Raw genomic sequence first — 15,186 nt, 5'->3', positions numbered from 1 at the left:
AGTGCAGGAGTTCCTGTCATGGTGCAGCAGAAACGAATCTGACTGGGAATCATGAGGTTGCAGGGTTTGATCGCTGACCTTACTCAGTGGGTTAAGGATCTGGTGTTGCCGTGAGCTGTGGTGTAGGTCACAGACACGGCTCAGATCTGGCATTGCTGAGGCTGTGGTGTAGGCTGGCAGCTGTAGCTCCGTTTAGACCCCTAGCCTGGGAACCTCCATATGTCGCAGGTGCAGCCTTGAAAAGACAAAAAAAAAAAAAAAAAAAAGACAGTGCAACATTTGGGTAGGGATAGAACATAGATCAATTTCCTCCACATCCTCATCAATACTTGCTATTTTCTGCTTTTCTGACATTGCCCATTCTGATTGGTAAACCTCCCTAAGGTTTTGATTTGCAATTTTCTGTTGACTAGTGATGCTGAGCATTTTTTTCATGTGTTTTTTGGCCATCTGTCTGTCTTCTTTGGAGAAATGGTTGTTTGAATCCTCTACCCATTTTTTTTTTTATTGTAGTGTTTGTCTTTTTGATATAAAGCTGCATGAGATGTTTATTTGTTTTGGAAATTAATCCTTGTCGGTTGCTTCATTTGCAAAGATTTTCTCCCATTCGTGGGTTATCTTTTCATTTTGTTTATGGTATTCTTTGATGTGTAAAAGCTTTTAAGTTTAGGTATTTTATTTGTTTATATGTTCATTACTGTAGTGCTGTAGGAGGTGGATCCAAAAAGATATTGCCGTGATTTATGTCAGAGTGTTCTGTCTGTGTTTTCCTCTGGGAGTTTTTAGCCTTACATTTTAGGTCTTTAATCCATTTTGAGTTTATTTTTGTGTATAGTTAGAGAATGTCTTAATTTCATTCCTTTACATGTAGCTGTCCAGTCTTCCCACCATCACTTATTGAAGAGACTGTCTTTCTTCCATTGTATGTTCTTGTCCCCTTTGTCATCGATTAGTTGACCATAAGAGTGTGGGTTTATCTCTGGGCTTTCTATCCTGCTCCACTGATCTATATTTCTGCTTTTGTGCCAGTACCATACTGTTTTTTTGACTGTGGTTTTGTAGCATAGTCTGAAGTCAGGGAGCCTGATTCCACCAGCTCCATTTTTCTTTCTCAAGACTGCTTTGGCTATTTGGGTTCTTTTGTGTTTTCATACATTTTTTTTTTCTTTTTAGGGCAGCACCTGCAGCATACGGAAGTTCCCAGGCTAGGGGTTGAATCTGAGCTACAGCTGCTGGCCTATGCCACAGCCACAGCAGTGTGGGATCTGAGCCACATCTGCAGTCTACACACAGCTCATGGCAATGCCAGATCCTTAACCCACTGGGCAAGGCCAGGAATTGAACCTGAGTCCTCATGGATATTATGAGGGTTCACTACCACTGAGCCAAAACGGGAACTCCTATACAAATTTAAAAAATTTTTTTGTACTAGTTCTGTGAAAAATGCCATTGGTAATTTGATAGTGATTGCACTGAGTCTATAGATTGCCTTGGGTAGTATAGTCATTTTGACAATACTTATTCTTCCAACCCAGGAGCATGGTAAATCTTTCCGTCTGTTTATATTGTCTTTGATTACTTTCACCAGTGTCTTATAGTTTTCAGAGCACAGGTCTTTTGTCTCTTTAGGTAGGTTTATTCCTATGTATTTTATTCTTTTTGATGTGATGGTAAATGGGATTGTTTCCTTAATTTTGTTGCTGAACTACACTTTAGAACAAATTGACCCAATAAACATGTTTAGAGCTTTCTATCCAACAGCAGGAGAATGCACATTCTTCTCAAGTCTACATGGAACATTGTCCAGAATAGATCATATGCTAGGCTACAAAACATGTCTTAGCAAACTTAAGATTAAAGTCATAACAAGTATCTTTTCTGACAATAATAATATGAAACTTGAAATCAGTAACAGAAGGAAAGTTGGAAAATTCACAAAAATGGACACATTTATGAACAACCAATGAGTCAAAGAAGAAACAAAAATATTTTTAAAAACATGTGAAAATGGAAATACAACATACCAAAACTTGTGAGATGCAACAAAAGCACTTCTAAGAGGGACGCTTATAATGATAAATATTTACATTAAGGAAAAATAAAAAGATCTTGGAGTTCCCTGGTGGCTCAGTGGGTTAAGCATCAGGCATTGTCATTGCTGTGGTTCAGCTTGCTACTGTGGCACAGGTTTGATCTCTGGCTTGGGAATTTCCTCATGCTTCAGGTGCAGTCAAAAGAAAAAAGAGAAAAAGAAAAGATATCTCAAATAAGCAACTTAATTTTCAACCTCAAGGAACTAGAAAAAGAATTAACTAAGCCCAAAGTTAACAGAAGGAAAGAATAACAAAGATCAGAGCAGAAACAAACAAAATAGAGACCAGAAAAACAATAGTAAAGATCAACGAAAATAAGAGCTGATTTTAAAAAATAAATAAACAGGAGTTCCCATTGTGGTGCAGTGGTTAACGAATCCAACTAGGAACCATGAGGTTGCAGGTTCGATTCCTGGCCTTGCTCGGTAGGTTAAGGATCTGGCCTTGCTGTGAGCTGTGGTGTAGGTCACAGACGCGGCTCGGATCCCACGTTGCTGTGGCTCTGCGTAGGCTGGCGACTACAGTTCTGGTTAGACCCCTAGCCTGGGAACCTCCATATGCCGTGGGAAGCGGCCCTAGAAAAGGCAAAAAGACAAAAATAAAATAAAATAAACAAAATTGACAAATTTTTAGACTATAAGGGAAATGAAAGAATATTTAGACTATAAATGAAAGCATATTTAGACTATAAATGAAAAATGAGAGAAACATTAAATTAATACCAGCAATTCAAAGGATTATGAGAGACTACTAAGAACAATTATATGTTCAAGAAACCAGACACCTAAAGGAAACAGTCAAAAGAAAACAGATATATTCCTTGAAATAAACAACCAGGAATTCCTGCTGTGGTGCAATGGGTTAAGAATCCAACTGCAGTAGCTCAGATCACTGTGGAAGTGCAGGTTCAATCCCTGGCCCAGCACAGTGGGTTAAGTATCCAGTATTGCTTCAGTTGTGATGTAGGTTGCAGCTTTGCTCAGATTCAACCCCTGGCCCAAGAATTTCCATATGCTATGGGGGTGGCAAAAATAAAAAAGGAAGAAAGGAAGGTAGGAAGCAAGGAAGGAGGGAAGGAAGGAAAGAACCTACCAAGACTGAATAATGAAGAAATGGAAAATCTGAGCAGACCAATATGAGTAAGAAATTGAATCAGTAATCAGAAAACTCCCAACAAACAGAAGTCCAGGACCAGATGGTTTCACTAGTGAATTGTCTCAAACATTTAAAGAAGGATTAGTGCCAATGCTTCTCAAACTCTTTCAGAAAATTGAAGAGGAGGGAATACTCCCAAACTCATTTTATGAGGCCATCACTGCCCTGATACCAAAAGCCTAAAAAGGATTCTACAAGAAAGGAAAATTATAAGCCAATATCCCTGATGAATACAGATGGAAAAATTCTTAACAAAATACTAGTAAACTGAGTTCAGCTGCATATTAGAATGATCATACAGAATGATCAAGTGGGATTAATCCCTAGGATGCAAGGATGTTTCAACATGTGAAATCAATCAATGTAATATACCACATTAACAAAATGAATGATAAAAATCATATTATCATCAGAGTTCCTGTTGTGGCTCAGCAGGTTATGAATTCGACAAATATCCATGAGGATGGGAGTTCAATCCCTGGCCTCACTCAGTGGGTTAAGGAGCCTGTGTTACTGCAAGCTGCAGATAGGTCACAGATGCAATTCGGATCCTGTGTTGCTGTGCCAGGGGCATAGGTGGCAGCTGCAACTCCAATTCAGTCCTTAGCCTGGGAACTTCCATATGCCACAGATGCAGCCTAAAAAAAGATCGTATTGTCTCAATAGATGCAGAAAAAAAATTGACAAAATTCAACATTTATTCATAATAAAAACTCTCCACAAAGTGAGTGTAATGGAACATTCCTAAGCATAATAAAGGCATGCTTACAGTTAACATGTTACTCTCTGGAGGAAAACTGAAAGCTTTTCCTCTAAGATTAGGTATACGACAAGGGGAGGCCACTCTCACAACTCCTATTGAAACAGTCCTGGACATTCTAGCCAGAGCAATTAGGTAGGAAATAGAAATAAAAGGCACTCAAATTAGGAAGAAATAAAACTGTCTGTATTTGCAGATGACATGATCTTATACGTAAAAAACTGTAATGATTACACACACACACACACACACACACACACAAACTATTAGAACTGGTAAACAAGATCAGAAACATGGCAGGATATAAAATCAATACACAAAAATTACTTGGGTTGTTATTATACTAATAACTATCAGAAAGAGAAATTAAGAAAGCAATCCCATTTACAATGGCAGTAAAAACAATAAAATACTTAGGAATAAATTTAGCCAAGTGAATTTGTAGTGAAAGACCTATACACTGAAATGTTTTAAGAGATTGATGGAAGAAACAGAAGAAAACATAAATAAATGGAAAGATATTCCACACTCATGGACTGGAAGAATGAATATTGTTAAAATGTCTATACTACCCAAAACAATCTACAGATCTGAACCAGTTCCTATCAAAATTCCATTGGCATTTTTCACAAAATTAGAACAAACAACCTTAAATTTATATGGAATCACAAAAGATCCAGAATAGCCTAAGTGATCTTAAGAAAAAAGAACAATGCTGGGGGCATTGTACTTCCTGATTTCAAACTATATTACAAAGCTACGGTTATCAAAGCAATATGGTGTTGACAGAAAAACACACATAGGTCAATGGAAAAGGACTGAGAGCCCAGACTCACACACATATGTCCAATTAATTTACAACAAAGTAACCAAGGATATAAAATGGAGAAAAGATAGTCTGATTAATGGTGCTGGGAAAACTGGACAACCACATGCAGAAGAATGAAACTGAGCCCCTATCATATACCATATATAAAAATCAACTCAAAAAAGGGATTAAAGGAGTTCTCTTGTGGCTCGGGGGAGTTAATGATCCAGCAGCTCAAGTCACTGCTGTTGTGCAGGTTCAATCCATGGCCAGGAACTGCATGTCTCAGCTGCAGCCAAAAAATGTAAAAAATGATTAAAGACTTGAAAATAAGATCGGAAACCATAAAACTCCTAGGAGAAAACATAGTGGTAAGCTTTTTATTTTTTTTTTTTTTTTTGCACATGTGGCATGTTCCCAGGCCAGGTATTGAAACTTACCAGAGCCACTGCAGTGACAATGCTGGATCTTTAATGGCGTTCTAGGGGTAAGCTTTTTGACATGGGTCTTGGCGATGATTTTTTAAATTTGATACCAGAAGAGAGACTATATCAGATGAAAAAGCTGTACACAGCAAAGAAAACCATCAAGGAAATTAAAAGCGACCTACAGAATGGGAGAAAAATATTTGCAAATCATATACCTGATAAGGAGTTAATATCCAAAATTTACAAAAAAAAAAACTTCACACAATCCAATAGCAAAAACATCAAACAATCCAACAATAGCAACAAAAATGGGCAGAGAACCAGATTAGACATTTTTCAAAAGAAGACATGCAAATGGCTAAAAGACACATGAAAATGTATTTGACATCACTAATCATCAGGGCAATACAAAATAAAAACACAATGAGATGTGACCTCACACCTGTCGGAATGGCCATAATCAGAAAGACAAGACGGAGTTCCCGTCGTGGCGCAGTGGTTAACGAATCCGACTAGGAACCATGAGGTTGCGGGTTCGGTCCCTGCCCTTGCTCAGTGGGTTAAGGATCCGGTGTTGCCGTGACCTGTGGTGTAGGTTGCAGACGTGGCTCGGATCCCGCGTTGCTGTGGCTCTGGTGTAGGCGGTGGCTACAGCTCTGATTAACCCTTCCTGGGAACCTCCATATGCCGCAGGAGCGGCCCAAGAAATAGCAAAAAGACAAAAAAAAAAAAAAAAAAAAAAAAAAAAAGACAAGAGGAGTTTCCTTGTGGCACGTCAGGTTAACATTTCCACAGAGCAAATCAATGTTATGTGCCAAGAGCCTTAAAAACCTTTCTACTTTTTGCATAGTAATCCTATTTCTAGAAAGCCATGCTGAGAAAATAATCAAAAACACAGTAAAATGTACATAAAAATAAAGAAGTTTAAAAGTTCAAAATTTTTAAATTGCAAGGAGGGGGAACGTTTTAATTAAAGAATAATTATGCAGAAAGCTCCTAGCTTAATACTAAGCATAGTTCCAAACCTTGTTTTCTTTTTACAGCTGCACCTGTGGCATATGGAAGTTTCCAGGCTAGGGGTCGAATCGGAGCAGCATCTGCCGGCCTACACCACAGCCACAGCAACATAGGATCCTTAACCCACTAGCCAGGCCAGGGATCGAACCCATGTCTTTACAGAGACAATGTCCGGTCCTTAACCTGCTGAGCCAAAGCAGGAACTCCCCAAATTTGTTTTAATAGCCCAAGCAATGCCAGAGAAAAAGAAAGAAAGAAATACAGCAAAATCTCAATCAGTAGTTACCACTGGGATTGAGGATTACAGATGGTTTTAATTCTCCAAAGGTTTCCTAACTTTATACAATATCATGGTTGTTTTATCATCGAAAAATCAGAAAAAAAATATTCACAGAGTATAAAAACAAAAGCTCCAAACCACTGCACAACACAGAATTGTAATAGTTCATATTAGCTCTTACAGGGAGAAGTTTGTTTTAAAAGTGACACAGCTGTCGCCAGTTTCCCAGGCAACCTGTCTGTGGTTGCCAATACAGAATGCTACCTCTAGGGGTGGAATCACCCTCTTACAAGATTCTGAGGCCGGCCCCTCTTTAAAAGAATAATGAGTTTCTGCAGACGGTAAGTGTCTGGTTTAAATTTCCTCCATAGAAGTACACACCTGCTGAATGGTTTCAAGAAAATTGCTTGCTCCCTTTGTAAAAAGTCAATGAAGCTGAACGAAAGCTAGTTCCTCGGATTTGGAGTGGCAGCCAGAAAACTGGTAAGCCTTCTTGACTACGGAGAACGCTTCCTCCAAGCACCGAGAGAGTCTGTCATCAGAATTAACCTGAAATTCTGGCGGCACCTGCTCCGGGAGGTGGACAGACGGGATGCGGGAGGCGGCTGGTCATTTTCTCCTGATTTGCAAAGTGAGAGGGGGTGGATGGACGTGATCTCTATTTCAAGTGGAAACTTGCTCGTATCACTTTGTAAATAAGAGCCACTCAGTCCGGAAGGAGCCCTGTCTCTGTGCGTGTTTAGGTGAACCCGTCAGTCGGGGGCTGGCCCAGGTGGGCCGCGGAAGGTTCTGCCTTTAAACCGCGGGAATTCCGCGCTCTAACTGGATATAGAGCCGAGCCTCCATCTAGAGAACGGTGCTGCAGGGACTGCGAAAAGGCACATGTCTTGGACTTTGCCTTCAGCTCCGTTTCCAATCCCGTAGGAATGGGAAGCTATAAAAATATGAACAGTTAAACGGCTCAAGACATAGTGGAGGAGGAGTTCCCATCGTGGCTCAGTGGTTAACGAACCCAACTAGTATCCCTGAGGCTGTGGGTTTGAATCCCTGGCCTCGCTCAGTGGGTGAAGGATCTGGTGTTGCCCTGAGCTGTGGTGTAGGCTGGTGGCTACAGCTCAGATTTGACCCCTGGCCTGGGAACTTCCATATGCCACGGGTGTGACCCTAAAAAGAAAAAAAAAAAAAATCATCTGCCCAGTGGAATAATTGTAGTCTCTCACATGTGTTCAGCCCTTAGATACAAGGTGCCAGGCTAGGCAAGCATTTCAAATGCATTACCTCCTTAATAAACCTCGTCTAGCAGAAGTAATGATAGGTAGCCTTCATTAGCGCTTGATCCATGCTAGTTACTGTGCTAAGGGCTTCGTGGAAAACAAGACCTTTAACCTTCTCAAGGGCCCTGAAGGCAAGTATTATTATTACCCCGAGGCACCGAAAGGAGACAAGCAGAGAGATGCGTGTCTTGTCCAAGGCCCCAGCACTGAAGTGGGAGCCAGGATTCAAACCAACGCAGGCTGACAAGCTCCGGAGCCCAGGTCTGTTTCTTTGTCTTCTTTTTTGTATCGGGGTAACAACACTTGATGTGAGACCTATCCTCTTAGCAATTGCTGAAGTGTGCATTATTTTTAAGTGTGCATTTATTTGGTTCAATGCTGTAAGCAGATCTCTGGAGCTTATAGAGCTTTTGCTTAACTGAAACTTGCCGGTTGACGAATAACTTCCCATTTCCTGCATCCCCAGCTCCTGGCAACCACGATTCCAAGTTTTGATTTTATGACTCGGGCGCTTTTAGATACCTCGTGGAAGGGAAATCCGGCAGGACAGGTCTTCCTGTGTCTGGCTTATCTCACTCAACACAATGTCCTTAAGGTCCATGCATGTCCTGTATCGTAGGATTTCCTTATTTGTTTAAGGCTGAGTGGGATTGCATTGCGCGCTTCCACATTTTCTTTATCCATTCATGCGTTTCCTTGTCTTAGGCATCGTGGATAGTGCTGCTGTGACCATGGGAGTGGAGTTTTCTCTCCAACATTCTGATTCTGTTCTGGATGGATATATACCCAGAAGCACTGGATCATATAGTTTCTTTTTTGTTTTGTTTTGTTTTTGCTTTTTTAGGGCTGCACCCGCGGCATATGGAAATTCCCAGGCTAGGGATCCAATCAGAGCTACAGCTGCCAGCCTGCACCACAGCCACAGCAAGGCAGGATCCCAGGAGTGTCTGTGACCTACACCACAGCTCACAGCAACACCGGATCCTTAACCCACTAGGCGAGGCCAGGGATCGAACCCACATCTTCATGGATGACTATTTGGGTTTGTTATAGCTGAGCCACGACGGGAACTCCAGCAGTTCTTTTTTTTTTGCATCATTTGGACCTGCCATATGGTTTTCATAGCAGTGGCATCGATTTACATCCCCACAAAGGCCCCATTTCAAAGCATCGTTTTATCCAACTCTGCCCAAGACCTCAGAGAACTGAGACAAGAGGGGATGATAGACACCCATGCTTTGGACCTTGGGCTTCAGGAAGAAAAGGAAATCTAAAGAGTTGTGTTTTGTTTTGGGTTTTTTTTGTTCTTGGCCATGTCCACAGCATGCAGAAGTTTCCAGGCCAGGGATCAAACCCGTGCCACAGCAGTAACCAGAGCCACAGCAATGACAATGCCAGATCCTTAACCCCTTGAGACATGAGGAGACTCCTGAAGAGTTTTTATTAAAGAAAAGATGAAAAAGAGGAGAGGATTTTTCAAGGGGGAGGTGGCTGTGAAGTTGTTAGTTATTCGGCGATTCGGATTATAGCATTTCAAGCTACAATGTTTGATGCATACTTTGCTTTGGGCTTTTTTGGCTACACCTGAAGCATGTGGAAGTTCCCAGGCCAGGGATCAAACCCGCACCACAGTAGTGACCAGGGCTGCTCCAGTAACAATGCTTAATACTTAACCCACTGTGCCCCAAGGGAACTCCCCATGTTTTTTGGGTTTTTTTAGCATCTTTAGTAGTAAGAGTCTTTTTCTTTTTCTTTTTATATTACTCAAATGAATTTATCACATCTGTAGTTGTGTAATAATCATAACAATCTGATGTCACAGGATTTCCATCCCACAGCCCAGGCACATCCCACTCCCCATGTTTGAAGAGAAGTTGTTAATTCCAGCCATGAATTTCCAGTCGACTGTGGGATGTCGCAGCATTGCCCTGAGTTTCTCACAGCCTAAAGCAAAAGGGTCAGAAAATACGGCAGGCAGACACACCTGGTCCAACACCACCTGCTTTTGTACATAACATTTTACTAGAATACAGCCACTCTGGGAGTTCCCATTGCGCCTCAGCAGTGACAAACCCAACTAGTATCCATGAGGACGAGGGTTCAGTCCCTGGCCTCACTCAGTGGGTTAAGGATCCAGTGTTGCTGCTCAGATCTGGTGTTGCTTTGGCTGTGGCATAGGGAGCTGTACCTCTGATTTGACCCCTAGCAGGGGAACTTCCATATGCCACGAGTGCGGCCCTAAAAAGCAAAAAAAAAAAAACCACCAACAGCAAAAAAAAAAAAAAAAAAAAAAAATCTAGATTTAAAAAACCCTAGGTTCTATGCAGGACTAACTATTGCATTTAGCTGTCCTGTTCCTTTGTCTCCTTTAATCTAGAACAATGGCCCAGGCTTATTTGCTTTATTCGGTTTTATTGAGTTATAACTGACAAATAAAATTGTAAGATATTTAACATCAGGATGACTTGCCATATATGTATGCTATGAAAGGATTTTTTGTTTGTTTTTCATGATATTGATACATTTGAAGAGTGTGGGCTAAATTTTGTGTGTGTCTTTTTTGGGGGGCCGCACCCAGGGCATATGGAGGTTCTCAGGCCAGGGGTCAAATCAGAGCCCTAGCCGCCAGCCTACACCACAGCCACAGCAACCCGGGATCCAAGCCATGTCTGCAACCAACACCACAGCTCACAGCAAGGCCGAATCCTTAACCCACTAAGTGAGGTGTCAAGCCTGTGTCCTCATGGATCCTAGGCAGATTCGTTTCCACTGAGCCGTGACGGGAACTCCTAACTTTTTTTTAGTTAATTAATTTTTTGGATTGAAGTGTAGTTGATTTGCAATGTTGTATTAGGTTCAGATGCACAGCAAAGTGATTCAATTATATGTGTGTGTGTGTGTGTGTGTAATGTTTTAGATTCTTTTCCATTATAGATTATTGCAAGATATTGAGTACAGCCCCCTGTGCTGTACCGTGGGTCCTTCTTGATTATTTTATTTATAGTGGAGTGCATGTATTAATCTCAACTTCCTGATTTATCCCTCCCCCTCCTTTCTCCTTTGGTAACCATAATTTTGTCTGCTCTGTCTGTGAGTCTGCTTCTGTTTTGTAAATATGTTCATTTGCATCATTTTTGTAGAGTCCACATATAAGTGATATCATACCGTATTTGTCTTTCTCTGACTGACTTCACTTCGTATGAGAGTCTCTAGTTCCATCCATGTTGCTGCAAATGGCATGATTTCAGTCTCTGTTATTGCTGAGGATGGGCTGGCTGTTTTCCCGGCCCGACCCTCAGCCTGGATTTGTTTGCTCATTTGCTCGTGTTTAGATTTCAGGTTTTAGCAAGGGGTGGGGGGGTGTCCTTGTCAGCGCACCCCATCAGGGGACTCAGATTGTTAATGAAGCAAGACTGCACCAATGGGGTAAAGAGGTTTTTTTGTTTGTTTTGTTTTGTTTAGGGTCGCACCTGCGACATATGGAGGTTCCCAGGCTAGGGCTTGAATCATAGCTGTAGCCGCCAGCCTCACCACAGCTCACAGCAACGTGGGATCCTTAACCCACTGAGCGAGGCCAGGGATCAAACCCGCATCCTCATGGATGCTAGTCAGGTTCGTGAACCACCAAGTCATGACGGGCGCTCTGAGGTTCGAATTGCTTAAAGACCCAAAATGACAGGATGCAGAAAGGCAATGTTTACAAATCCAGAGTTTATCTCAGGAAAAGGGTACCAGATAGCAACAGCTTAATGTAAGGAAATGCATTTGTCACCCTACGTGCACAGAACACCTGGGAAAAGGGACCCTCTTCATGTAGAGAATCCAAACATGCTTACAGACTCCAAGTGTTTGCAGTCATTTGATGGGTTGGTATTCATTTGAACAGTGACTCCACCCAGCGATACCAGCACAAACTTCTCTATACTTGACAATTCTTTTCTTCTCCAGTCCATGGTGATCTATACCTTATGGCATATTTCCGGTGACTGATTGAACCATAATTAATTAATCTACCCCTGATGAATTCGCCCCTCCCAACAAAATCTGCATTTTCTCATGTACCATTTTTAGTTCTCATCGGAATACAGTTTGGAGGCTTCATCTTTGTTCTTTCTGGGTCCAAACATCACATGGTTTGATGGATATTCATTCCCAATGAGAGGAATCCCTTGACAGGGCCCAGTGTTCCCCATGGGGAGCACTGTGGTCTGTTTTTTGTTTGTTTGTTTGTTTTTGCCTTTTGAAGGTTGCACCTGCAGTATATAGAAGTTCCCAGGCTAGGGGTCGAATCAGAGCTACAGCTGCCGGCCTACACCACAGCCACAGCAACGCCAGATCCGAGCTGTGTCTACAACCTACACCACGGCTCATAGCAATGCTGGATCTTTGACTCGCTGAGCGAGGCCAGGGATGGAATCTGCAACCTCATGGTTCCTAGTTGTATTCATTTCCACTGCGCCACGATGGGAACTTCTTTTTTTTTTCTTTTCTTTCTTTCTTTCTTTCTTTCTTTCTTTCTTTCTTTCTTTCTTTCTTTCTTTCTTTCTTCTTTCTTTCTTTCTTTCTTTCTTTCTTTCTTTCTTCTTTCTTTCTTTCTTTCTTTCTTTCTTTCTTTCTTTCCTTCTTTCTTTCTTTCTTTCTTTCTTTCTTTCTTTCTTTCTTTCTTTCTTTCTTTCTTTCTTTTCTTCCTTTCTTTCTTTCTTTCTTTTATTTTTTTTTTGTAGGTACCTATCTTTTTTTTTTCTTTTTTCTTTTTTTTGTCTTTTTGCCATTTCTTGGGCCGCTCCCACGGCGTATGGAATTTCCCAAGCTAGGGGTCGAATCAGAGCTACAGCTGCCAGCCTACCCCAGAGCCACAGAACCACAGGATCTGAGCTGCGTCTGCGACCTACGCCATAGCTCATGGCAATGCCAGATCCTTAACCCAGGATCCTTAATCCTTATCCCTTGCAAGGCCAGGGATCGAACCCGAAACCTCATGGTTCCTAGTTGGATTCATTAACCACTGTGCCGCGACGGGAACTCCTGTAGGTACCTTTCTTAAACCTTCAACACAATTAATACCCACGACATCTTTTAAATAAACTTTTTTTTAAAAAGAACAGTTCTAGAGGAATTCCCTGGTGGCTCAGTGGGTTAAGAATCTTGGTGGTGTCACTGTAGCCACACAGGTCACTGCTGGGGTGTGGGTTTGATCCGTGTCCTGGGATGTTCTGCATGCTGTGGGCATGGCCAAAAAATAACAAAAGATCCTTTATGTTCACATATATAGAGGAAATGGGAAACCAAAGGCATAGCCACGTTTATCCTGTTCCAAATGGTCACACGGTCACACCTCCCACCTGTTCATCCTTTGTGAGGACATGGCCCACACCCAGAAATTCACAGGTGCCACGCTGTCAGCTCCCTTGTTTTTATCTGGTGGAATAGACATGACATAAAATTGACCGTTTTCAAGGGAACAATTCAGTGGCCTTAAGTACACGCACAGTGTTGCGTAACCCTTCCCACCATCTGTTTGCACAACTTTTGCATCATCCCAAGCAGAAACTCTGTCCCCATTAAATAGTAACCCCTCATTCCCCACCTCCCCACAACCCCTAGCAACCCCGATTCTGCTTTCTGTCTTAATGGACTTGCCTCTTCTACTGCTTCATAGAAGTGAAGTCATACACTGTCTGTGCTGTGTCTGATTTATTTCATTTATCATAATGTTCTCAAGTTCATCCGTGTTGTAGCCTGTATCAGAATTTCATTCCTTTTTAAGATTATATTCAGGCATTCGCATCGTGGCTCAGCAGTTAACAAACCTGACTGGCATCCATAAGAACCCAGGTTTGATCCCTGGCTTCGCTCAGAGGGTTCCGGATCCGATGTTGCCGTGAACTCTGATGTAGGTTGCATTCCCGGCTCGGATCCGGTTTTGCTGTGGCTGTGGCATAGGTCAGAGGCTACAGCTCCAATTCGACCCCTAGCCTGGGACCCTCCATATGCCGTGGCTTCAGCCCTAAAAAGAAAGACAAAACAAAACAAAAAACAGATTATATTCCATTGTGTGTGCATATCGTGTTGTTGACTCATCTGTTGGTAGACATTTAGCTTGGTGGCCCTTGCGAATAACACTGTGATGCACACTGGGACGTAAGTATCTGTTGGGTTCCTGCTTTTCTTTTGGGTGTGTACCTAGGAATAAAATTGCTGGGTCACACGGTAATTCTATGTTTAATTTTCTGTGGCCAAACTGTTTTCCATGGTGGTCAGATCACTTGCTGGCTCTTTAAAAGAGGGGGAGGCTTTGGCAAACAGGTACTTTGCCCCAAGGATCTTCTGCATCAGAACTGAGAGACCACGTTTCTGCTCTTGCTCTAAGCGTCTCACAAGGCATCGAGATCAAAAGGTCAGAAATTCCCTTTAAAAAATTTAATCTCTCCGTCCCCTCATAGCCATCTCATCTTCTTCCACATAGCATTCATTTTAATCTGTTTTTTTTCCTTCTGAAGCAGGATGCTCTGGTTCTCCACTGGGCAAGTCTTACGGGTGGTAGCAACACGAGACACCGAGGGGCCCCCGATTCGGTTCATCTTGAGGTTCTAACTGAACAAGGGCAGAGAGATACTGTTATCCCATCCACGAGGCAATGAAACATTTTCAACAGCAGCTCCAACGTGGCAGGGTGGGGGGGCTACAGACCACCAGTCCCACCAATCCCTTTGGAATTCCTGCAGTTAGGTCCAAATTAATGGACATGGGATCTTTTTTAAAAATTATTTTATTGAATTATAAATTTATTGAAGTATTTACAATGGGTTAATTTCTGCTGTAGAGCAAAGTGATTCAGTTATACATATATATATATATTCATATTTTTTACATTCTTTTCCATTATGGTTTATCACAGGGTGTCGAATATCATTCCCTGTGCTCTACAGTAGGACCTCGTTGCTTATCCATTCTATATACAATAGTTTGCACCTGCTCACCCCAAACTACCAATCCCTCCCTCCCCCTGGGCCACCACAAGTCTGTTCTCTATGTCTGCAACTTTGTTTCTGTTTTGTAGATAAACTCATTTGTATCATATCTTAGAGTCCACATCTAAGTGATATCACACCGTATTTGTCTTTCTCGGATTTTCTTTGCTTAGCATGATCATCCATGTTGCGGCACATGGCGTTGTTTCTTTCTTTTTATGGCTGAGTAGTACTCCACTGTGTATATGTACCACATCTTCCTCTGTTGTGCAAGGACATTGAAGTTGTTTCCCTGTCTTGGCTATTGTAACCAGGGCTGCAATGAACATTGATGTACATGCATCTTTTTTGAATTATACTTTTGTCCAGATATATGCCCGGGAGGGGGACTGCTGGATGC

The 15,186-nt window shown here is 41.9% G+C and overlaps 1 protein-coding gene across 2 annotated transcripts in view; it reads left to right on the top strand.

The window, feature by feature from the left end:
* Positions 6,868-15,186, top strand: part of TMEM248 (transmembrane protein 248) — a 43,779-nt gene continuing 35,460 nt past the window's right edge. The window contains exon 1 of one of the 2 annotated variants that reach the window (XM_003481011.3): positions 6,868-7,024. The gene's annotated coding sequence lies outside the window, so the exon portion shown is untranslated. Of the gene's footprint in view, positions 7,025-14,140; positions 14,213-15,186 lie in introns of those variants that run through there. The other variant, XM_021086358.1, reaches the window with a different exon arrangement.

The sequence above is a fragment of the Sus scrofa genome, chromosome 3 (genome assembly GCF_000003025.6).
Source record: "Sus scrofa isolate TJ Tabasco breed Duroc chromosome 3, Sscrofa11.1, whole genome shotgun sequence".
NCBI classification, from domain to species: domain Eukaryota; kingdom Metazoa; phylum Chordata; class Mammalia; order Artiodactyla; family Suidae; genus Sus; species Sus scrofa.
Note: the sequence above shows the minus strand (reverse complement) of the source record. Positions and strands in the feature narration are given on the sequence as shown.